Here is a 27,576-nt window from a genome sequence, read left to right on the forward strand (position 1 = left end):
TTCTGTTTCTGTTTTATTTATGTAAGTACAAATTGCAATGAACCTAACCATAAAGAATAATAGTATGATAACTTTCAGTTATAGTCGCAAGATTTTTGTTTATTTTTATGAATATTTTCTAAAACAAATTATTTTTTTTATAAAAATATATATTTTTTTATTATGAACCTATTTCTAATCATTGTCAACAGCTGATTTTGTCTATACCAATAGCAGTCACTTTAATTCTATCTCCCTCACTCCTACCAGATGTCAATCTACTATTTCATATATTTTATGCTATGTTTTCTCTTGTTGTTCCGTCCGATGGTAATACTTTTTTGGTGATAAGAAAATTACATGTAGCTTATTGCAGTAATTACTTTGCAATTTATCGAACTTTAGTTTTTGGTTATAAGTGCTAAGTGCAAGTTTTTGGTGACTTTAATCAGGTAAGACCTTATTGCGCATTGAGTATATAACACAGTGACAATAGTTGTTGCTCTAATTGAAATATCTTATCAACCTTGAGCTACGAAACACAACATAGCATAACACCTTTCCATCTTATTAAATCTGTGGCAATTGCCATAGCTTCTTTTTGCTTAAAATCTATTTCCAAAATTTATAAAATAAAAAACAATTTACTATTGTTTATCCAAATCTCTTAACAAAAGTTTGCTTTAAGATCATAGGTCAAGTACAAAGCCTATCTCTCAGAATATGTTTCTGTATTAATAAACTTAAGACAGTCATATCCTTCACTAATACTACAGACCTTGAAAATAAAAATTATGAAGGTAGTAACATTATATTATTTTAAATTACCTATTTAATACTCAATGGGTTAATTAAAATAAAACTGTTTAAATAAAAACAATACATACAAGTTCAAATGTCACTCTGGTTATTCTTATAATATTTAAAATATATGCCTAATTATCTTTAAAAACTGAGACAAATAATTAACCAAAATTAAAATTTAGCTGTTTACAAAATGGTTTTGTAAGGTATATTTAATTCTTTGATATCATTAAAATGCAGTATTCGAAGGTATTTCTGTAAGAAAAAATACCTTGTAGTAAGGTACTACATATCTTACAGGGCTAATTATATAATTATAACACTTCCAACAATTTCATTGATCCCAATAAGATTATGTATTTTTATGTCATCTCGTATAATTAAAATGAGATTTACTTTTGTCATGCCTCACAGAAACTACTAAACCAATATTCATATAACTTGTAACAAAAAAAGCAGCATGCTTAGGGGTGGTTTTAGTATATAATACATGCAGGCAGAACAATGCCTGGTGATGGTTTTGTTTGTTTAATAATGAAACAAATAAATTCTTATTAGACTGATCATTCAAAAGAATGAATTGTGTTTGCAAATTCTTTAAGTATAATATTGCTAGTATTTTTTTTGGTAAGTTATATTTGTCATAGGCTTATTTTCAGCTTATGGTCATTAAAAAACATATATGCTTTTATACATGTGCAATTAAAATATACTTACTTGATGGTGAAAGAAACAATGTATGGATTGTGTGAAAGATGATATGGTTAGAAAGAATGTTACTTGTGAGATGACGTCTGACAGAGAAGTATGGAAGAAGAAGACATGCTGCACCAACCCCAAGTACAATTGGGATAAGGGCAGGAGGATGATGATGATTACTTGATGGTGTGGCTTAGTGAATGTCCACCTGTGTAAGTACCTCTCATCATCTATTTTTCTACTAAACAGAAATACTTAGTATGCAAAGACATGCAACGACAGGCACATAGACAAGACATAACATCTTACACACATCGGCAATGTAATAAATGTTTAATATTTTTTGCAACACCAATATCTAGAGGTGGTAGTGACCACTTACCACCATCATGGTCATCATAGGTATGATTAGTTATATATATATATAAAAACTTCTCATCTCTTAAATTTGTAATTATAAAACTGTGAACCAAATAGGCTTTAATGTTTATTTAAAAGGTTACATTTGACACAATAATATTCTTCTATGGCAAAAACCTATGCATTGAACAATTGGACAAATCACAAATCTGATGTCATGACTGTGTAACATACATATATCTTTATCACATGGTGGTAGGGTTTTTGCAAGCCGGCCTGCCTAGATACCACCTACTTATCGTATACTGTACTGGCGAGCAGCAATATATAGTATTGTTATGTTCCAGTTTGAAAGGTAAATGAGCCAGTATAACAGACACAAGGGACAGTGCCTTGGTGTCTAGGGACGATACATCTTTTTTTATCGAGGTTGGTGGCGCATTGGTTATGTAAGGACTGCTTAATATTTGATTTGATCACCGCCAATGTAAATTGGTGGTGATCAGGTTCATCAGGTGGCCTATTAGCACCTACTCTACCAATTTTATAAAAAAAAAAGTTGATAACTGTGTAGAATTAATTGTATGAGCCAATTTATTTAATTTCTCTGAACTCGTATTAAATTTATTTTTTTGTAATTTTCAAACTGGTTTAACGTTACGGTCCTCTTGCTTGCAATTTAGTGCCTTATTGAAAGAGCGGTAGACGTTATTGTAATTTGGGTCCATAGATCAATTGACTACGACGCCATGTCCAGCCTAGTTTCTCGCGTAATTTTAGCGATACTGTTTTCCAAGTGACATCGATAATTCCGGTTATGTGGTAGTCGTTAACCTGTCTGACAATTTCATACGCAGAGCACTCCGTTCCATCGATCCTTGGCAATTTGCCAGGGCAAATCTCTGTTGATTTGTAAAATACCATGGTTGAGAGCTAGATTATTTTAAAATAAGAGGAGTATTTAAAAAAACGTCCATGACTTTCCTCTTAAGGCATAGCGGAAGCTTGAACGTCGTAAGATCTTTTATTGCCCTAAAGCCCCTCGTTTTCACTGTGTCTTGTAATTTATCATCATCGGTATAGTCAACCCACTCGTAGCTCGTAAGGAGGGATTGGTTGGACATATTTCTGGAGTTTTTTGATTGCTGCTAAAATAATATAAAATTAAAGTCCGTATAAATAACAGAAATATCCTATTTTTTCTTTTATTTCGGATTTCTTTTTTCAAATAAACCATTGTGATGAATCTGAATCTAATCTGTGCTGAACCCAAATTTTGCCTGTTTCTACGGAAGGTTCTAAGGGTATATAAGGTAAGTATCATAATTAGGTATTTTTTCACGATTATATCCCTCAATTTTATATTTTATTCAGTTGTTTTTTATATTCAAAATATATTTTATGTATAAAATATGAATTTTCCCTGTGGAAGGTCAGGTTTATTTAGAGTTTCACGGGAAGGGTATGAACAAATCATAAATTCAAATAAACACCTTTGTTCTGTTTATATAGTTTACCACAGATAAAACAGTCATTGCAATAAACCACAATAGACAACAATGGGGGACTTGTATATATATATAATTTGGAAAATAATTGGACAAGTGATGAATACATTGATTGTCTTTTTATATATACATCATTGCTTATCATAATAAACTAATTCAAAGCAACGAATATATAATTTATTTTTATTGCTCTTATAATTTGTTAGGAGTATTTTATTATTTCTTATTGAATTATTAACTAGATTATTACAATGTTAATCAGAATTTATTAATAATTAATAGAATACAAAATATTATTCTATAATAAAAAATGTTCAATCTACATTGTTGTTTATAATTGTAGATATAATTAATTTACAAAATAAATGGATTTACATAATTAATAAAATCATTGTAAAAATTGTTTCTACTGAATTAATTTTATATTATTTTTTGTAGAATCTTTGAAGTTTTTAGAAAAATAAAATTATTATATTCACTTCATAAATAGCGTCTATAGTTAGCAAAATATGCTTGAAAAATAATGTAACAGATGTGATTATGAGCGGGCAAGTATTGTCTATGATTTGACATATGTGTGACGTATGCAAATTCAATTTAAAAGATTACATGTAAGACTGAGCACAGATTTTATTGAACAATGTATCACGATATTTACAGTAGATATCTATGACAATCAGATTAATCAGCTGATAAAAATCTTTTATTCTTAACGTTCATTGAACCGCCATTGCTTAACCCAGCATAGTCAAATAAAGGTTATGAGATAATCTGTATTTATTTTTGTAAATATAAAAGGTTATTTCGAAAAAGAAATTGTAAAATGTAGAGTAATTCGAAATACTGATTACAGATGTCGCTGCTAGCGTCATAGATTGCTCTGGAAAATCATACAGTACTTGATTTTCGAAGAAAATAAAAATATTTTTTCATAATTTTCTGAATGAATAAACTAATTTAAGTAAATAAAACTAAGGTAGTCAAAAAAAAGTATCGCTTGACAGACAAAACATTATTATTTTATTTTTATTAAACTAAAATTTTTGTAAGATATGCAATTTATATAATTACGGTTCGGAATGTAGAATTAAAATAACCGACAAGAAATTTAGTAAACACTTACTCTCTTCTGCTAATTATCCTTATCCTGCATGAAATTAAATGTGTTTAAAATAAAAATAAATTATACTTGTATTTCTTATAAAAAGCTTTTTCTTAGATTATTTATATATTTAGATATAATGTCCACTACAAAAGAACTAAAGAAAACGATCCAATTTTATTATCTTAGTTAGCTTTATTATTCTGCTTGACAGCTACATATGTTTGACACTCGTATAACGTCATACCTACTGTACTAATGTGCGTGTGATCTTGTATAACCGAGATGGCCTAGTGGTTAGAACGCTTGCATTTTAATCGATGATTGCGGGAAACCCAGGCAAACACCGCTGAATTTTCATGTGCTTAATTTGTGTTTTTAATTCATTTCGTGCTCGGCGGTGAAGGAAAACGTCGTGAGGAAACCTGCATAATTTCAATGAAATTCTGTATCCACATGTGTATCCGTCTACCCGCATTGGAGCAGCGTGTTGGAATCAGCTCCAAACCTTCTCCTCAAAGGGGAGGAGGCCTTAACCCAGCAGTTGGAAATTTACAGGCTGTTACTGTACTGTGAATGTGCGTGCGCTTAGTGGCCAAATGTTAGCTACTATTTTTTCAATAAATATTTATTTTTCACTAAATTTTTTTATGTCATAAGGTGGCAAACGAGCAGGAGGCTCACCTGATGGAAAGTGACTACCACCGCCCATGGACATCTGCAACACCGGGGGGCTTGCAGGTGCGTTGCCGGCCTTTCAGGAAAGAGTACGCTCTTTTCTTGAAGGTTCCCAAGTCGTATCGGTTCGGAAAAATCGCCGGCGAAAGTTGGTTCCACAGAGTGGTTGTGCGAGGCAGAAAATGTCTTAAAAATCGCGCTGTTGTGGATTTTCGGACATCTAGGTGGTGCGGGTGATATTTGGAATTTTGACGAGATGTCCGAAGGTGAAATTCAGCAGCCGGGATTAATCCGAACAATTCCTCGGAACATTCCCCGTGATAAATTCTGTAGAAGATGCAGAGCGATCCAACATCTCTACGCAAAGCCAAAGGATCAAGCAGATCGGAAAGGGCTTGATCGTCGATAATTCGAGCCGCTCTACGTTGGATACGGTCAAATGGAAGGAGCTGGTACTGGGGAGCACCCGCCCAGAGGTGAGAGCAGTATTCCATGTGAGGCCGAATTTGCGCCTTGTATAGTCTTAGACGATGGGCCGACGTGAAATATTGTCTTGCCTTGCTGAGCACACCAAGCTTTTTTGATGCCAATTAAATATTCAAAGTCTTTTTCGTTTCATATAAAAATGATATTAATAAAAATTATAATTAAGAAATTTTGTTTGCGTAATCAACCTCTAAATTTAAAATCGGTTTATTTACGCAATACATCCGTGATTTTGTCATCGAACTTCTAAATTTCAACTGTAATCGTGTATACGGTAAAAATATGTTGTATCAGTTTCTTTATTTATTTTTTATGATATCGGTAGGCGGACGAGCAAATGGGCCACCTGATGGTAAGTGGTCACCACCGTCCATTGACAAAGGTATTAGAGGTGGAAAGATACAGCGTAAAAAAATATATTTATGTGTCTATTGGTGTCAAATAGGTACTTTGTTGAACAATATCTTCTGTAATCGGGTATAGACAACAAAATTTTAAGATAAAACCTAAAACATGAGGCATAGAAATCCATTACATTTTTTAAACGCGTTCGTTAAAATATATAAACAGCTTGAATAGACGTTTTAATCGCCCGACCTCAACATCAGAATATTTAGCGGTTTCTAGACGAGAAAGTAATAACATTTTAAAATATAATAAGTGTCGATATTTTTCTCGGACTATCGCTAGCCTCGCTATTGCATAGTTAATAGCTGCTTGGTTCATTATTTATGAACAAAATTCAATAAATTCACCGGTACATTAAAATTTATTTTTAAAACAAATTTATTTGATTTTTCTTAAGTATTTAAGATATATGCTATCGTGGAATTTTCTGTAATCTGTGTTATTTTTTTTGGTTGGTACACGATTCGGTAAGATTTGATTTAGGTATTTACTTATCCTTTAAGATTTAGCTTCCGTAGGTATTTGGTAGCGCCCTTGAATGTTAGCTACTTAATTAGAAAACTATATTATATTATATAGAAATACATATTAAGTTTTGATATTAATATTAATGCATAATAGCTTTCCATGCTAGTATTTTGCAACTATTCCACGCAGTCATGATTTATACAGTAACTATTTTTAATTCTTATTTGTGGATAATCTATCGTATAATATATCCTTAATAAAGTATAATAGCTTCCGAGAAAAGTCAAAGTAAAATTCATTGTGTAGTTTAGAATACGTAAACATCGTACTTAAAACTACTTTAATTTTTATCAACGACGACCTCCGTGGTCGTGTAGTGTGTCCTACGAGGTCCTGGGTTCGATTTCCGGCCGAGTCGATGGAGAAAAAGTTCATTAGTTTTATATGCTGTCTCGGGTCTGGGTGTTTGTGGTACCGTCGTTACTTCTGATTTCCATAACACAAGTGCTTTAGCTACTTACATTGGGATCAGAGTAATGTATGTGATGTTATCCAATATTTATTTATTTAATTACAAATACGTACAAAAGAATAAAAAATGTTTCAAAAAATTCATTTGTTTTAGTGTAGCATCAAATCGATACAAAATTTTGCTATGAATGTATTATAATTTAACAGCCGTCTAGTCGGAACCTAAACGTCAGACAGTTTATGACGCAGCCTCACGTCCTTGTCAAGGGCGAGGCATCTATGAAGGGCGTCTGGAATTTACACACGTTGGGTTTCATGTGGTGTGATTAAAAGAAAACTGGGACGGAATTGTGTACAATAGAAAGATAAAATGATAAATCGATATGACACATTGAATGAATAGATGTATACTATAAATAGGTATATGTTGTCGTTCATAAAGTTTTTACATTTTTTTTTTTTTTAATTTGTAATAAATGGTGTATTGTTTGATTGAAATAAGTTGTACCTATAGAATATAATATATAAGATGTAGAGTTTGTTTGTTTTGATGCACTAATCTAAGAAAATACGAGTTATAATATAAAACTTTCAAGACAAGAGAATATTCTGGAAAAATGTTAACAATTTTTTAAGAAATTGATATATAAATAACATTGATACGTATTTAAAAAAAAAAACTATTCCCGACGCTGAACTCTTAAATGTTGAAAAATGATTTGCGACGTTTGTAACAATATCTTAATTATAATACTTTACGCATTCCTACTCAGCGTCAGACACAAACTTTACGGCTGTTATTCGGCTATAGAGTCAGTAACTCTTTTCTAGGGCAGTGTGTATAAACTACAAGCTGGAATAGAAGTACATAATACCAGACAACGCCCAAGTTGGGCGTCATTGTTGCCAAATTTAAATAATTGTTAAAAGACATTTGTGAGCAAAGGGTAATTATACGATTAGTGAATTTTTACAGATACAGTTGAATTTTTAAGTGGGCTTGGTAGGTCCAAACGTTTAGGTATTAGCGAAATTTTTCGCTTTTCAAAGAATTTGAAACGTTAACTTATATAATATAACGTCCTCCTGATCGATTTCGGTGTTCACAGCGGCCAATTCTAACTGAGACTAGTATTATGGCACAGGCGTGTGTGTACACAGGTGAACTCTTTAATCTCTATTTCTTCTTATTATTTATCCGATGGGACGGTAATATGATACGATCAGGGCAAGATCACGCGCGAACTGAAGGTTTTCCGTGCACGGGATTGTAAACATTGCTAACTTCTGAAATAGGGGCCAATAACATTTTATTTGGGCCTCGATAATAGCCATTTTTCTAAACGATTCCATCTTGAGAATTAAACGATAGCATCTAGGCGATTTGGGCAGATATCTATTGGTATTTATTTTGGGATTAATAATTATAATTTGTGACGATTTAATTAAAAATTGCAAAATATGTTTGGCGTTCAGTTGGAAAACGTAAGGCGCGACAATTTTCGCTCCGAAGTCTGTATCTGTACCTTATAAAACATAGATAACCTATGTCAGTCCTAAAACTGTAAACTAAAATACAGGTTTTAAGTATTTTTTGCGTGAGAAACATAGATGATAGAATTTAAGTTAGATAATAATTAAAGTAGGTACCTACCTAATACTAAAAGGTCAAATCATGTCAATATTTAATTATTGCTATTATGAAATTTAAAATATCATTGTCTGATTGCAAATAGTTTTTTTGTTGTATGGTTTAAATGGTACTAATATTTATAAGTACCTATCATAGCCATTGTCTAATGTTTTTTGTCACAGTAATAATAAAGCGAATTTGTCACGTCAGTCAGTGGGTTTTTTTTTTATTGTATAATTTAAATTTCAATGACAACTGAAATATCTGGAAAACGTGATTTAATTCTAGTATTATCTATGAGTGCCCATCATTGGTTGATGGGAACCGATGACGCAATAATCAACCAATAAGCGTTGAATATTTAGTTGGATTTGTGAAGGTGACATTACCAATTATATCAATTATTGAAACTCAGTCAGTTTTGTAATATTTTCTATTTAAGAGATTTTCTGATAAATTACGTTCACATTGATTACAAATACTATTATTAAGATTTCACGTGGTTAATTTTAGTGTATAATTCCTTATAGTGTCGGAAATCATAGTAGGGAAACCTATATGTGTCGATTTAAATTGTTCCCTATGTGTATTCCCTAACCGGTATTGAAGCAGCTTAGTTCATTTAAGTCCTATCCAACAGATGTGATGGGAGATAATCTACGGGCGGTTACTTTTTAATCTATTCCTTTTCTAATCATATTACTTTTAAAAATTTACATCAAGTATCATTATATAGCGTGTTTGCTCATTTGTGACGTCATTAAGAAAGTTTTTTTTTTTTTAAGAATTTTTACTATCACACATCTCTTACAATTAAAACGAAGGATTACTGCCTTTTATAGGCGTTATTAAATTTTAACGAAAACAATCTTAAAAAACAGGTATATACGTAGTTATTTTTTTACCGTCATATTTTAGTGTCTGGGCTATCACTAAGCTCAATATATATTAAACAAAGATTTTTGGCTCAAGTGGCAAATTTAATTGAAATTAGACTCAGCTGTATTTGTGCACTACTTACAGTTTTTGATTAATATATCTCTATTTAAAATACAGCACTATTACACTTAACTACTTATTTACATCCAAAATTCCGATAAAAGTTTCGTCGCCGTTCAAAACGTCCTTTATTCGCAAATCCATAGTGATATCGCGATATTCGACCTATGATATCGCGTCAATTTTCTGTCAAATATCGTTTATTTGGTTTTTATCCTGTTATGGTTGGAATAAAGTATACATATTATTAAATTACCGAACTTAATTCACGCCTGTCGCGTTTGAAACGATAAGTAAAATCTGATATTCTTAACTAATTAATAATAGTATCCCATTACGTTTGCCAAATGTAATTCGATCCTGTTCATTATGAACAGCTTTAGGTCACGTGATAAACATAAAATATAGATACGTGTACATTAAAACAACTACAACATCATTAATAACTCACAATAGACTTTTGTATCCCGTATGGACAAATCCACTCCCAGCAAACGCTATTGTCAATATAGAAAGGAGGTTTTATTCAAAGTTATGCATCATTGCGGATCCGCAGATTTATATGACCGAAAGTATTTTTCGACAGGTTTAGGTTATCTAACGATCACGTGATTCGCGGCCTTCGACTTTATGGATGGGACTATTTTTTCTTTTAAATGGAAAATAAGTTGACTTGCTTATGGATTACCTTAAATAAGTTATTATCACCGTCTATATATATTGGCACTGAACAAATATTAATCATCCCTTAACATCGCCAATGCGCCAACGAGTAAGATATCCCTTGTATTTACACTGGCTGACTCACCCTTCAAACCACTATGTGCGACGAAACAAAGTGTTGTTGTTAATTTTATTGTAAACTCAAACTTACGTCAAAGTCGAGTGAACTCCACATTTTTTTTTTAATTTCTTCCAGAACCTTCTTATATCTACATATACAATCTGTCCTGTTTTTAATATCTTACAATCATTACTTCTGTTAAATAGCTGTTTTAAATAATTAAATGAAAAGCTACGACTCCTCAAAACAATCTTGGGTCAAGTTTTCGATTCTGATTTAAAATTCCACTTGACATTTGATTTTATTGGTAGACATACTTATTTTTACAACAAAATTTATTGGAGAAGGAAGGACATAGTTCCTGTTCTCGATTCTTTTCGCTAGAATCCATATACTTTTAAACTTACGACTCTAGCTTGTAATGGTTATCGTTAATGTATTTTGATTGATTAGTTTCATTACGTAACTACCTCGTTGGTTAAGTAGCTTATATTTTTTCATGTATTAAAATGAATAACCTCAGACGCCGTGGACCTAGGTTCAGAATAATTGTTTCAATTTAAAGTTCTTAGGGTTTTCCGACAAAAAACTCTCAGTAGCAATCCGATGTTTGAAATTCCGTAATGGTTAAATTCTCGTCCCTATGTAGTCTACGTATAGCACAACTCTACTCTCTCTCTTGCATTTCTTCTTGTAAAATTTGCCGTCACATCGGATAATGAGAGTAACTGAGTAGAGAGTACACTTGCGAGCACCCTTGTGCAAGGCCAGTGGAACTAATCATGACTCGTGACGACACAGAGCTACGCTATCAGTATACCGAGTTTTATCAAAATCCACCTAGTGATTTACGCGTGATGACTCCTCACACGCAGGCAATATCCATTAAAGAGTGACCTGAATCCGTAACAATGTCATAATGTTCTACAGACATGGGCGAGTAAATTTTTATGATGTGTATATCAGTGATAAAGCTCATAAATCCATTAGCAATTGTCACATGAGATTAGATATTAAATATCATGTTTATACAGTTTTATTGCCGAAAGGTCAATAGGGCGTTGAAGCTTGTGAGGATTAAATCGAGTCAAAGTAAATGAAAATAGATTATGCAGTTTCTCTGGAAATTTATATCTCACTATGTTGTCCTCTTTAACTTGTTGCCCAATTAAATTAGAAGGAAGAACCCGAAGCCTGAGGTTCAAACTAGGGTTGTAGGGTTGAGCCAGTAAAACTTTTCAGTCAATAAATTATCAATAGCAATGTAAATCACTTTGCTGCTTTTGAAATTGATATCTTTCTGTCGAAATCCCTATCGGAATGTGGAAGTGAGGAAATAGGAGTGCAACCGCTTCTGCGCATATTTGTGCATTATAATATATTTCGTGCAATAGGTAAATTTCTGATAGAAATCGCTTCTATTTCTGTCAGAAGGATATCATCAAGATCAAAATATTTAGCGTCATTCTTACAATTACAACTTTATTGGAACATGACTCCTTTATGAAAGCTTGACCCTTTAAGCATCGCCTACACGTCAGATGTCTACGGTCAAATAACAATGCAATTTATGTTCTGCTTCGGTATAAAGGGTGAGTGAGTCAGAGTAATTACAGACACTAAGGATATAACAATTTAAGCCGTATCGGAAGATTTGTTACAATACCAATATCTGCAGTGAGGTTAAACCAAAAATACTGTCAGTAAGGTCAAATCAAAAATAATGACGAGTCTTTAATGAAAAACTTTATATATGTATTTTTCACATATCGAAAGCGAAGCGGCAGCTGGTATTCCCAATTTCCCAGGGAAATAAAAAACGCGATTCATTTATAAATAAATTTATCTTACTATCTCACCTATAATTTTTTTTGCTCTTTATGGCTATTAATGTTATGTCAAAACTGATTAGGAAACTGAATACTGATTTAGGTAAGCTGAAATTAAGTACGTAATTCATAATAAAATAATTCACTCAGACATGTATTTTTCGGAAATTTCAACTTTAAGGAAGAGAAATGGAGGAGTAACTTTATATGAATAGTACTCAATACAATGAAAATTGCTTATTTAAAATATTTTCCTATATAATAAATATACCGTTAAATTGAATAATATTTCTGATTCAATAAAATGTTCACTTATTTCGCTCACAGAATTATTTTAACATCCATATTGTTAATGCTCTGGTTGCTTCGAGCATGTTCTACGAGTACGTTAATTAAATTGAAGTTTATTTTTAGTTAGAAATTTGCCAGTAATTACAGAGATAAACCGGTGAGGGGACGTTGGGAACTTGCTTACGTTTCATGGTTTTATTTTATCATAGACATTCCACGCGTAGTACCATCTCTTACTCTGTCTATATGAAACTGTAGAAGTTTTTAAATGACAACACGATACGCCTGCTTACCAAATTGATTGAAGTGTGCATATACTAACTCACTATGAGGATAGTTATAGAAGTTACAAATCTTTTTTCACTACAGGAGAACAGGCCGTTACCTAGGTATGGAAAAATTACTTAGTTTTCTAATATATTATAATTATGCTTAATTTTAATGGCCTAAATAAATAGTCTAGTTAACGTAATACGTGCAAAATCTGAGACTTCTTGTATTTGCTTTATTTTATGAAATAAATAGAGATTTCTTTTATGAAATAGGTAGGCGGCCTAAGGGGCCTCCTGATGGTAAGTGGTCGCCCTTTGATATTGGTACCGTAAGCTATAACCACTCCTTAAAACACCAATGCGCCACCAACTTTAGGCACTAAGATTTTATATCTCTTGAACCTGTAGTTACACTGGCCACTCGCCCTTGAAATTGGAATACATCAATACTGAGTTCTAATGTTTGGCGACAGAATATTTGATAAGTGGGTGGTACCTACCTATACAGGCTTGCACTAAGCTCTACCATCAAATAAATTGTCATGACATCGCTTGAAAGGTTAAAAAAACTAACTCTATTCATCTCTAGACAGAGTCAATATATATCTTTTGTATTTATAAAAAATTCATACTGAGATAGGTTTATTTTAAAAACGCTGCAATATCAAAGGGTGACAACCTTTAGAGTTGTACGTGTGTAGCTCGACGAAACAAGTTATTTAAAACTTCGTCACGGCTTCTCATATTTTGTATTGCATTTGAATTCGTTATTACATGTAAACTTACCGCACTTTTCTATTTATAGTATGCAAGTCTTCGCCCGCGTGTTGGGGGGAGGGGGGAGAAGGTGTGGTCGTAGGTTTTAGATATAAAAAAGTAGCCTATGTCGTTCTTCAAATTTCATCGAATTCAGTTCAGAAAGCGTAACAGATCCATAGAACCTGTAGTAACCCTGGTTACTTTCGCATTTAAAATATTTATATAGATATTAAAATAATGTTTCTTTGTTTGTTTCGTACGCATTCCTATATCATCTGATTGCGTTGTAACATTGTACAATAGTTGTTGACACTTGCGGGAAGGTTTTGGCTTACTACCATCAATGTAATATGACTAATAAGTGGAGAGCGAGTGGGATCTTATAATTGATAAAAAAAACAACAATACATAGAATAAAATTTATTTTATTATTTTGTAGGATATTTTAGTCTGATATAATATCAGACTAAAATATCCTATTATACTATATACCGTAAATCGCTCGTAGGAAATGTGCACAAAGGCAATTATATTTTCTTCTGTGCATGTAACTGGATGTGTAGGTGTCTGTGTGTGTACATGTACTTATATTCGTAATTGGTACTTGAGCTCTCATTTAATTAAAATGTCTTCCAAGCAATTTTACCATACGCGATACATTGAATGTGAAACTTACACAAGCTCGCACTGTAGATTCTATCAAACATAGTAATTACTCAAATTAATAGACATGTGATAATTATACACGAGTAATAACCAGGATGAAAGTCAACGCGTACTAAATTCATATAATATCACCATCATAATATTATATTATAAAGAAATGATTTTATCGACGAAAATATGATTTCACAAAATAAACACTTATACTTTACTAATAAGTATTCGTGAAATCCGATTAAACTTTTTTTTTTTTTAAATATCAGTTAAGATATTACTTTAGTCAACTGCCAATAAATGATAAAAACTTATGTGTATTTAGTTATAAATAAATAGCAAACAATATACCAAATCTATCTCTAAACTCATTCAATAAAAGTAGAATAGAGTCATTCAACTTAAATTGAATGAGTTTATATATTTTCATTAATCATGTAATGGACCAATAGTTTCCGCATAAGAATCTAATCTGGTAAACTCTTGTTTAAACAAGTATTTCCGACCTTATAGTAACCTCGCAACTTACATAATGGATAGTGAAACATTAGCACATCAATTCATTTGCCTATAAACCGTATAATAATCTCTACAACGTCAAACGTCACGCTCAAATGTCACGATCTCTTTAATATGTAGTAGAAACACGCGGGGAATGAATACACCTCATGTGCATCGTGCATCGAGTAGCATGCGCTTCGGTTTCATTCTGATTTTTAACAATGAAGGTTTTAATTTATGTTAAACTATTTGTTAATGTTAATCTACTTTATAAGTGCTTTAGATAACAATATGTATTATAATTGAATTCACGTCGAATGTAATTTTTATTTGAACAATATGAAAAGCTTTTGTAAAGTTTATTTTATTATCTTTATCCGCGTCAATGGTTAACTTTTTATAACGTATAGTTTCATACTAATTTATCTCTTTCTTTTCATTGATAATTTAATTATGCAGCTTAAAGCGAATACTACTAAAAAAACATTATATCATGTTAGATTTGTGGGCTTCTAAAACGTCTGCTGAAAAGTCAGCGAAATCTTATACATATGAACATTCAAATATACGAAAATCAAATGGACGTGTTATACAATAATTGAGTGTCTCATTGGTTAAAAAATAAGAAGATATGAAAAACCTTACTTTACGTGCGTTGGTTTACGCTGTTTGTACTTAATAAACAAACAGCAGCGCTAGAATGTATTTTAAATGATAACATGCTTGATGAGAAATAATTACGTTCTGACACTTAAAAATGTTTTGATTGAAATCAAAATTAAAGAGGATTATATTGAAGCCACAGAAATATTGCCGATAATTGTATATATTCTATTTAAAATACGATCGAACGTATAAAATTGATCCACTTGATAAGAGAAGTGTCACGTACGTATTGATTTATTCTTTTCTAAAGTCAGTAATATTTATATTATGAAATTCTTAGTAGCAGGTTGAAGATCGGTTTAGCTTCGGTCAGTGGCCATTACTTTCACAATTTACTGAACAATGCAATTTAAAATGAACAGATCACGAAAACCACTTTTTAACCGACTTCAAAAAGGAGGAGGTTATCAATTCGTCTGTATTTTTTTTTAAATACATGTTAAATGATATTTTACAGAAACAACAATTTTTACGTGATATCTTAAAAAAATAACATAAATGTTGTACCTAAATTTTATTTCCTTGACTTTTCACGGCTTATATTTCGGTTGTATTTATCCCATTTATTTGTGTCGCTGTTATCTGCATAAAAAAGGATTTCATAGAATTAAAGCGCCTGCCCTGCTCCCAACCCTTTTGATACTTTTGCTCGGACATCGGTTAAGACGTTTGCGTGCTCGACTAGATATGCTTAACAATTCCCTTATTCATGTATGGCACCCACGGGTTTGGTTCTCTATTCTTTATAATACACAAAAGGAAAGTTTCACAATGGTTATTTTTTATATCTTCTGAAATTTTCTGTCCGCATGGTTTTCGCTCTTGTATATTGTATTTTCTTATTTGGAATATTCGTTTCGTATATCTTGTGAATGAATAACTTCAACTATATAGACTTGACGATCTCCGTGATCGAGTAGTGTGTACACTGGTTTTCATAGGTACGAAACTCCGAGGTCCCGGGTTCGATTCCTGGCCGAGTCGATGTAGAAAAAGTTCATTAGTTTTCTATGTTGTCTTGGGTCTGGGTGTTTGTGGTACCGTCGTTACTTCTGATTTTCCATAACACAAGTGCTTTAGCTACTTACATTGGGATCAGAGTAATGTATGTGATGTTGTCCAATATTTATTTTATTAATTTTTTTAATATAAACTCTAAACGAGCGTAATTCAAAAAGTTTCATTATATAATAAAAATAGCATATCAAAACGATGATGGTTTCTAAGGACTACAAATATGAGGACGTGCCAAGACCGAATACGGATAAAGTTGCTCCCAGGTCAAACTGTATGCGTTGTTTGAATTTTTGTTTAATTTTGAACATTTGAAATTGTCAATTTTTTTGACTACTTATTTACCTATAAGATAAGCATAAAAAAATTATAGACTTGAGATAGTACTGTGTCATTGTCAGTCTCCGTATTAATGCAATAAAATTCAGGATTAAAATAAAATCTACTTTCAACTGTGATCATTTATAAGAACATACTTTATTTATAATTATAAATACTTTTATAGTTGCAATTTATACATTATTCAACGATCAACAATCACATCACGTATATTTTCCTATTTATATCCATCTGCAACTGTTTGTCTTTTAGCATTCATTCCTTGCAGTCAAGAAACTTTATATTTCTAAAGCGATATTATATGTATGTTAAATGAGAAATGACATTGAATACATAAGAAATTAAAATAAAAATTAAAATAATATTCTTATTGATAATATTACTATCGATAATATTGTTGATTACAAATCCTAGTTTACCTGGTAGTGTAGAGCTCTCTAGAAACTTCTGTGCCAGCTTCTTGAGTAGGTACCACCCACTCATCTCTGATTCTACCGCTAAATAGCACAATTTAGTTTTGTTGTGTTCCTGTTTGAAATGTGAGTGAGTCAGTGTTATTACACACATAGGGGACATAACTTCTTACTTACTTATTTTCTTGCTAAGGTTGGTAGTATTATCGATGAGTCTGCCCAATCGCCAATACGCATATCTATTATAAATAAAATGTATAACTACGAATCGTACAAACAGTATTTTTTCCAACCTCATTACTCAGCCCAAATAATCACGACGTTTTTCAAGAGAGTTAATGTTTGTTCTTTGAATCTAAAATTATGCTGTGATAAAAATACGTTGCTGTAGATGCCTTGATGCGTGCACGCAGATGCAAATGCCCTTGACTCCGCTCGTATGCGCCCATGCGTAGTGCAAGTAAAAAACGTTTCGTATAAGAATATAACACTCGACTTGTTTCAGACTTGATGTTTATTTTATATTTTTGAAAATAATAATATTATTGTTTTATAAATAACAGCTGTTCTTTATATATAAAGATTTTTTTTTACTGAAATTATCTTAAACTCTGAAACAGTGTAATTAAATCGCAAAAAGAGTGGAATCCGTGTTTCTGTAAATAAAATTAAACAATACTTATATTTACTAATCTATGTGTTTTATTGATTTTAAATATAAATCTCTCGTCTCCTGTAACGTGAACACATCACTATCGTAATGTCATACCGGACTCTGCGCACGCGCAGCTATTTCTGTCTTTACCCAAAGCGTCTCCAATCGTTTGTATTTGTGCATACAAAACATTTTTAAATGTAATCTATTATAAATGAATCTTGATGTATAATATATTTTACTTTATGTATATGTTATAAGTTATTTTTTTTTAAAGCGTCACAGTTGAAAATGGTTTTGACTTGATTTGCAAAATTATTGTCTGATTAGATACTATATTTTTTGTCGGTAAAGCAAAATAAATGTGAGGATCGACTGCAACGGTTAAAAAGTCCCATCCGTACCATTAGCGGTTGACATTCCTTTATCTACGAACTATCTACTCTGTAAAGTCAAATAAGTACAAATCTTAATGGAAATACCTAATAAATTTGCGCGAATAATTTACTAATGTTATAAAGCTGGAGAGATTGTCTGTTTAAACGAATTAATTCAAAAATCATTTTTGATTGAAAAACGTCTTGAACTAACAATTAAACCGTATAAATATTTGTAAAACAGAAAAGACATGTTTTTTTTTTTTTATTTAATCTAAAGCCATTTTTCATTTATATTTACATTTTCATTTCATTTTTAGGTTTTTTTTTTTTATTTATTTTAACCAATCATTCAAGATTTGTTAGAATTAATAAAAATCTAAAAGAAATTTAAAATTGGAAAGAAACTCTGTCTGTCTGTCTGTCGCTCTTTCACTGCCAAACGAGTGAACCAAATTTAACAAAATTTGGTATGAAGCAAACTTGAACTCTAAGGAAGGATATAGGCTATTTTTTGCCTAATAAATGATAACTTACCCCTAAAACGCGAGCGAAGCCGCAGGCGACAACTAGTAAAAAATAAATGATAAATATATTTTTGTATACTACAAGGTTTGCTACTTGTAGTTCATATAGCGCCATGCTATGATATGTATCGTTATATTTCTAACGTGTACATAAACTGGTAAGGTTTATGTACGACAGCACTTAATTTATATCGTTATTTTAAGGTTTTGTTATTTAGCACGTCTTGTGTTGGTCGTTCTAAATAAATAAACAAATCTTTGTACACTTTACGACATGCTATTCATAATTATGTAAAAATAAGAATCGACAAAGATTGAAATATATATGTAGCCATTTTATTAACATAATCTATCTTGTAACATACCAACATACCAACTAGCGAAGTAATGAAAGCTTGTAAATTGTGATTTATTTTGATTACTTGTGTAGAGTCTAGACTAGTTATAAAGTCAGATTTTATGTACTTTTAACGCTAATCTCAAGATATATTGATTAAGTTTATAGGCTGTGTAACTTAATAATTTTATTTGTTCTTTTTGTTTTATTCATATTCATTATTACATTATTTATATTGATGAGATATACAAGCAGTGGCGTAGCTATCGTAGGGCCAGGTGGTGCAGTGCACCAGGGCCTCTGAGGTATGGGGGCCCTCTAACCTAAGCTATGAAAAGAGCTTTGAATAGAGATGAAGTATGGATTTAACTTACTAATGATATGTTCAACTCACTGTATCCTGTATCCCATTCTTATTACTATCTATAATTTTGAATGACGTTAAAGAGGGGGCGAGGGCCCGATTCTTTTTCTATGCACCGGGGCCCTTATCCACCTAGCTACGCCACTGTATACAATATATGTATATACTCATATAAGTATATAAATAATAAGTCTCCAGTGAAACCGCAGGGCAAAGCTACTACTACTAACGTTTGTACTTTTATTAAAAAATAATTTAAATTGGAATAATATTATTGCTATCCGATGTTCTACGTTCAAGTCGTATAATGTAATTAATGCATTTGGAACGAGCGACTTAGCGTGACAGCGAATAATTGTCTCCGATAAGAGCTATCACTTTTTTTTTATTGAATATTTAAATGTTGCAACCTTCGTATCTTTGTTTCAATGTCATTGGATAATTTTATAATTTTCACCGATTACTTAGTTACTTAATAAATATAAGGTTTTTTTTTTATAATAAATTTTATCGTGGTGTCAACGATCTTCATTGTACATTCACAACAAAATTGATGATTTTGGTAGAAACGGTGTCAAATATTTCATTAAAACGGAATTTAAAGATAAACTTATGTAACTATGATAAATACTATCAATAAAATCGCAAGTCTTCCGAATGATGTCTTCAGGATGTCTCTCAGGCTACTTTTTCAATAAAGGATTATACCTTGTAGAAGAAAAAGTACTGCCATGAGCCTATTTCTATTAAGCTTTTTTTTTTTAATGCATCTATGGCCAGTCTGCTGCATTTAGTCTGTCATAGCCGGCCTGCGTTAGTAAGTAGTTGCGTGTAGTAGGACCATTAGACATAATACAACCTTAACCTTGAAAATCCAGACCATGGTCTACGGCTTTCTCGTGTTGACAGTGATCGGTTCCCATTCCTTAAATTATTTCACGTTGTATTTAATTGAAACATGCTGTTACGAATATTAAGAACTATATAACAACAATACTGCTAAACAGCAATAGTTAGTTATGTCATGTTCCGGTTTGATGGGTGAGTGAGCCAGTGTAAATACAGGTACAAAGGGGGTAACACCTTAGTTCTCAAGGTTAATATAATTGGAAACGAGGAATGATTTATATTTCTTATAGTATATATGTCTATTGGCAGTTGTGACCAATAAGATGACCTTAAGATCCATTTGCCAGTCCGCGTACCTATGACATAAAAAAAAAACGAAATAAAATTATCATTCCATCATTGATTAATATATGTAATTAAAAAATGATTTCCTTTATGTATGTATAGGGAGGGGAATTGATATAATGATATCTATTCTAACACTATAAAGCTGAAAAGTTAGTCTATTTGTATGTTGATATTTATATGAAACATTGAAATAGTAAATTAAGTATATGTATATGTATAAATTTGCATCAGTTATAATTTAGGGAACGTATAACGTACTAGGGATGTATAAGTATAGAAAGTTACTTCTTAAAACTACCGGTCATATAAAATAGGAAAAAAGGATAATTTTATTATATACTAATATATATTTGAACAGAGGAGTACCATTTATACTAACATAAGTTAATGGTATGAAACTATAAAAATCAATAAAAGTGCTTAAGTATTATTATATAAAATTGTAAGCGGCTATTTGGCTACTTAAAACGAAACTCTTGCGTGTGTTATCGTGATTAACTAACGGCTTTATTAAATGGTTAACATGAAAAAATGGTTCACGCACCATAGTTCGCACTTCATTTTATAATTAATTTTTTCTTTAGACTTGGTCTTCGTTTCGTTGTATTCTCACCAACTCAGTGCTATCGGTATATTTCTTTAACTATGTAATCTCAGTCTATCGTCGTGATCGTCAGCGATTCATACGCAAAAGCACATACGCGATCTGGTGTGCGTCACGGATCTATCTTAGGACCTATGTTCTTACTAATCCTGATTGATGATCTTCTGAAATATATAAAACATGCGAAATGCGTATTATACACTGATGATATCAAACTTATATGCCAAATTACTACTATATCTAACAGCTGTGAATGTTAAATGGTATATTATGACAAATGTTCAGTAGAGCTCGATAACCTTTAACATATGATTATAAAATGGATGGTATTCTTGTTCCCAGAATACAACATTTGTGAGACACTAAATTAACCTTCCGAGATCACGTTAACACTACGATTAAGTTTTGTACAGTGCACCCGCAGTAATACGTTTACTATATTACCTTCTAGTCTAAATCCAATTAGAATCAAGCGCCTGCGTTTGACTCCCGTATGAAAATAAGTACTTATATTTGAAAAAGTACAAATGCCCTTCGTTAGATACCTGTTCAAACGTTGCTATGGATATTCTTCTTGCCTATACCCAACCAAATTTCTTTTAGGTTAATTTTCCGTTTTCATTTTTCTTTTTCCAATTCCTTGTAGATCAGAAGGATTGATGAGCATTTAAAAACTATACGCCGAATTTTGTTAGCACATTTCGATGCTCCAGATTTTCATTCCCGATTGTGTCGTATAAATGCCCCAAAAACTAAATACAATATAATATTCATTGGCGTCGTTCAACGCGCACTTGGACAACAAGTTAACTCTCAACGTGAAGTGGACAACTTTGTTTGTTGGATTACAGAGGTACTCTGAGAATATCGAATAGCGGTTATTCAATATTCCCAGAGAACCTTATTGGTACCTGTACAAGTATTTATATTAGGGTTATTGTATCGCCCTAATAGCCAAGTAACTATTTATTTTGCATATTTAATTCATAATAATCACAATATTATTGAAGATAAGTTTTATGTTTATTTATTATCACTTTCTTTTTGTGTTTATTAACTATCATGTAGTTTGTATAACTGGTATCACCGTTCTAATTTGATATACATAAATAAATGAATGTTTGGAACCAGGTATCTTATAGAATTCCGTAAATGAAACTATCGGATATCCGATATAAAAATCCTTACTATAATTTTGATTTTGCATTGCATACTCTACTTAAAAAGAGTGCTCTTACTTTCAATTGTTTTGACGACTTTTTGATAACTATAGAGCACCTAAATCGTTACCAAATAAAAAAGAAGGAAAACTGGGTGAGATATACAAAGGAGAAAAAAAGCGACCAAGTGCGAGTCGGACACGCCCTTCATGGGTTCCGTAGGAGCAAGTAACATAATATAAAAGTTCTCGTACTTCGTTGTAACTTTGATCGATGTTTTAATAATAATATTTTTAATTTAATTAAGTTATTGATAAGTAAACATTATAATTAGGTGCCTAAATTATGGAATTTAGATCTAACTACATGCGAGCCCGTATAGGCTTGTGATAATCAACTCATGATTTATGACGTATTAAAAAAACTTCTTAATAGTGCAGTTCTTCAATTTTCGGTGGAAGTTTGCATGGTAATATACATCATATATATTTTTTTAGTTTTATCATTCTTTTATTTTAAAAGTTACAGGGAGATACACACATTTTACCACTTTGAATGTGTTTGCGCAAACTATTCAGTATAGATAAAAATGATATTAGAAACCTCAATATCATTTTTAAAGACCTATCTATAAATAGGTTTGATGAAAAAAAAATTGTGTTTCAGTTCTTAGTATGGGGATCCCCCAAAAACTATTGCTTTTTTTCTATTTTTGTGTCAAAATTTTAATGCTGTTCACATAGAATACATCTTACCATGTTTCAACAGTATAGTTCTTATAGTTTCGGAAAAAAGGCTGTGATATACTGACGGTCAGACAGACAGCCTGACATGACAAATTCATAAGGGTTCCGTTTTTTTGCAATTTGGCTACGGAACCCTAAAAGTACGGAACAGTTTTTCTTTTATATGGTAAGTAGTGTGATGCTGAGTAAAATATTTATTGTCGTTACATCCACGTTGTTTCGAGTTTGGGTTCAAAATCAATTGACGAATGAACAAAAGAACAGTAAGTGCTTTCAACCTTCTCATAACTATAATATAAATCAGATTTTTCAGTCTGTACAATTTTTTTCTAAATGATAGTAATTACTTTTCGGTCTACTAGCCTTAACATTACGGGAGGCGGGTATTTGACTCTACCTTGAATATATACACAAGAATGGCGACTTATTTAGCGCCATTTATTTGTATTGCAACTTCAACACTTAAAAGTAAAACGTTAATAGAAAGCCGCATAACTACACGTAGTCTTCAAATATACGGAAAGTGTCGCTTTACATAAAAACTCGCTTACTAAATTTAGCGTAACAAAGCTAAGTAAAAATACAGTTATAAATTGTGTTTACTATAAACTTCTTTTGGCTCGAGAACAAACGACCGATTTTTTACAGACAGAGTTCCTGAAAATATGAAGCACATTGTTTAGTTTGTTTTCTTGTACGTTTATTTTTAAGTAAATGTGACTGGCCGGAGAGAAATAGTCAAACCATCAACTAAATAAATCAGCATATTTTTTAAAAATAACTGAGTACATTTTAAAGTCGAGTAAATAGAACACTTTGGAATTATGGTGAGGCTGAATTTTTATAAGCTTACTATTCTATGTTTTCTAGCTGAACCTGCGGCTTTATTGAAGCGAATTTGTTAAACCTTTACCTTAAGCAAACAAACTCTCACCCCCCCCCCCTTTTACCCTTATATTTACAAAGTGTGACCGAATTACTAAACGTTACTTTACTAACAGTTAATTAATCCAGCAATGCAACAACAGTTTCATTTTTATATACAATCTGTAAATGTCTCAGTTTTGGTAAGGGTCTCCGATCTATTTTGAGGGAAGGCTTGGGTTCCACCTCCTTGACTGATACGCCTAAATACATTAATTGATAATGGCATATTATGATGATGACGTAAATCAATAGTACTCCAATATTAAAAATCCCGTGTGACGTTTTATAATAGACGTTATATAAACTGTTCTATTTTTAAAAGTAATTACAATGTAACGTATACATGTAAGTATCATTGATTGGTTCGATACAAGATACTCGTCCATTAATCATTATACAATAAATGATTCACTTATATTTTAGTAGCGTTTTCATGCACAGACTATAAAATAACATCACGTTTTAACTCTCGGTATTCCCCGTATATATGGGCGGGGGGAGGGATTGCGTTCAGGTGTTATGTACCCGATGTCCTTTTCTGTACCCCTGACAAGACAACATATTTAAAATTGCGTTATTATTGGAAGCTGATAAGCAAACTCACTTATATGTCACTGCACTATTTAACGTATGTTTTTCAGAAGTCGTTTAATTAAAATATTATTAAGCTTTTTATACGTTTAATTTATGGTTCGAGACGATTAAAAAATGATTTGTAACACGCAATTGTATCCGACCACGTTATATAATATTTAAAATATGATATATACTTTTGTGTAAATACAAAGATGTAAAAAAAAAAGTTTTACATGTGGGAGTCAATAAAGGTGTATGACGGTATGTTCGTTATCAGTATGACCTTGGTTGTTTGTTCAGAACTCTTATCACACGACAAGGTTCGATGACTCTTTCGTTGTAGTTTAGTTATTATATTTTTCTAATGAACTTTTTGTTAAATATTAAAATAATTAGCAAAATATTTAGTTGTTTTTTAGTATTGTTCATTTTTTTTTCGAAATATAATTACGTTTTAATAATTCTCTTCTACAATTAATAATTGTAATTTTTTTTGTAATTATAACCTCCTCAAATCCTCAAATCTTCTACATACTACTTATACTATATACTATTTATACATATATTATTATTATTTGGATTCCAAGCCGCAATGTTGAGAACTCTCATTTGAACAAATCACAATACAATCTTATCTTATCTACAAATCTAATATTATCTAAATGATCTGAAAAATCATTACCAAATAATAGTCAACACCAATTACAAAAGCATTTTTACAAAACAACGTTATTATTAACGCGTCGGTCGATACCCGCGTCACTTAGAATTAAACCAGCTCCATTTTGACATTCGCTCCAAAGTTTTACAACGCAGTGCTATCTATAAACTATAAACCTACCATTTAATTATCCTCACACCGATAAATCAACACAGCGCGAGTTTTGTTACTGTTTCTTTTTGCACGTTTAAAATGTTGACGGTTAAAAATGTTCATTTAACCTGCTTGAATATGCCATGTCCCGAAACCTAATATTCGGTCCATCCGTATTTAACCGCGTTTCAGGTCATGATCACAACGCTTCAAAAATCTCCTTGGACAATATAAAAGGTATGACCGCGGAGTGATATATACGCGGATGTGATATGCAATATTAAAGTTGAAAGTGTTCTAAACTATGTACTTGAAAAACTTTATAAACACGACGTGTTCAGTTTGATGGCAGTGAAAATATGACTGAAAGAATTGTTTTCTACTTCAGCTTGAAATTTACTTTATACTATATTGTACACCACAAAGAAATTTAGTGGTTATTATATACTTATAGTATATATTGAATGTTGTTTACATTCAGTAATAAGTAAAGCTTTACTTTTAGGTTATCGTATTATATAAAATTGGAGGTGACATAATTATCATTTCTAATTATAACTTTATACAAAACATAATAAAATAATAGGTATTGAATATTAAATTTCATAACAACATCAATAATTTAGCGATAATTTTGCAAAAATATATAATGTAACGACATCGAAATACAAAGTAGCCTAATGTAATGCCTTTTGATTATAATTTCTAATGAATTTGCTTAATGGCGAAATCTGTTCTAATGTTTTTTTAAGATACGTTCAAAGCAAATGTTTTATATTTGTTCGTTCTCAGAAGCCGAGTAGGAATTAAAAGTTAAGGGTAAATTATTAACGTAAAGTAAATAGGAAAATTAAAATAAATATAACAAAATATCTTGGAAATGAAAATACGGATAGTATTTTTAACTTCGCCAATTCATAAATTCAAATCGTTTGTTAAAAACTCATTAATATACACACAAGATTATATTGATGATAAAAAAGCGCGGAGCTAATACTTTTCAGGCAGGTTATAATATATAAATATATTATAACCTGCCTGAGCCGAGCATATGGGCCACCTCATGGTAAGTGGTCACCTACCATAGACAAAGGCGCTGTAAGAAATATTAAGCATTCCTTACATCATCTATGCGCCACCAACCTTGGGAACTAAGATATTATGTCCCTTGTGCCTGTACACTGGCTCACTCACCCTTCTAACCGGAACACAACGATACAGAGTACTGTTATTTGGCTATAGAATATCTGATGAGTGGGCTTGCACAAAGCCTGAAGCCAAAAAAATAACTTCTGAGTTTCTTGTCGGTTCTTCTCGGAAGCATCTACATTCCAAACAGGTGGTATCTTTACGTTCAATACTGTTGTAAAATTACGATTCAAAAGTGCTTGTAAAGGCCTACTTGAATAAAGTATATTTTGATTTAGAATGATAGCTTAAAATAATGTTACGTAGCTTTAATATCAGCGGTGTATTATTTTCAATGATAGTGTTATCGCCAAACTTTGATAATGAGGCATGGCGCCACGATGAAAAATAATATTATCATTGAATAAATACAATTGATCATGTTATTCAATGACACGAATACATAAATCTTTAATATACGCGGCTTAATAGCGTTTAAAATATTTTAATGATGTCATGCTTACCATAAAAATGCATTGTTATTGGTATCGAACCAACATGAAAAAATTCAAATCCGTAGGTTAAGTGGAAGTGGTTCTAATTCAGCTTACAAGATTCGACCTAAACTAATAAACATTGTATGTTAAATAATATAATCAATGTGTTTGTTAAATTAAATATTTACATAGAACTAAGAGAACCAGTTATTACCAGATATAAGTTATTAGAGTTTTGTTGTATAACAAAACATAATATTGTTTTTATTTATTTTCTTGTTATATTTATACAACCCGATCTTTTAATACGGATTATGGACTTTTGAATACAAGAGATAAATTCAGCTACATAGGTATACTTGCGATCTTATTTTCTATAATTTTTTTTTTTTCTGGCTTTTATTTGTGCCAAAAAGACACAGATTATTTCGCCAATGTCACGTGCGATGGAGAAGACAATTTTCTATAATATTACTATTTTTGGGTCTTCTTTGACATGACTGTGACATCAAAAACGAACAAGTTTGTAAAGGCGCTTGAAATAGAC

The 27,576-nt window shown here is 31.6% G+C and overlaps 1 protein-coding gene across 1 annotated transcript in view; it reads left to right on the forward strand.

The window, feature by feature from the left end:
* Positions 1 to 282: 282 nt before the first annotated feature.
* Positions 283 to 27,576, forward strand: part of LOC125071783 (myotubularin-related protein 4) — a 77,434-nt gene continuing 50,140 nt past the window's right edge. Inside the window, exon 1 of the mRNA XM_047682154.1 lies at positions 283 to 431. The gene's annotated coding sequence lies outside the window, so the exon portion shown is untranslated. The remainder of the gene's footprint in view (positions 432 to 27,576) is intronic.

This window comes from Vanessa atalanta, chromosome 20 (assembly GCF_905147765.1).
Source record: "Vanessa atalanta chromosome 20, ilVanAtal1.2, whole genome shotgun sequence".
Classification (NCBI taxonomy): domain Eukaryota; kingdom Metazoa; phylum Arthropoda; class Insecta; order Lepidoptera; family Nymphalidae; genus Vanessa; species Vanessa atalanta.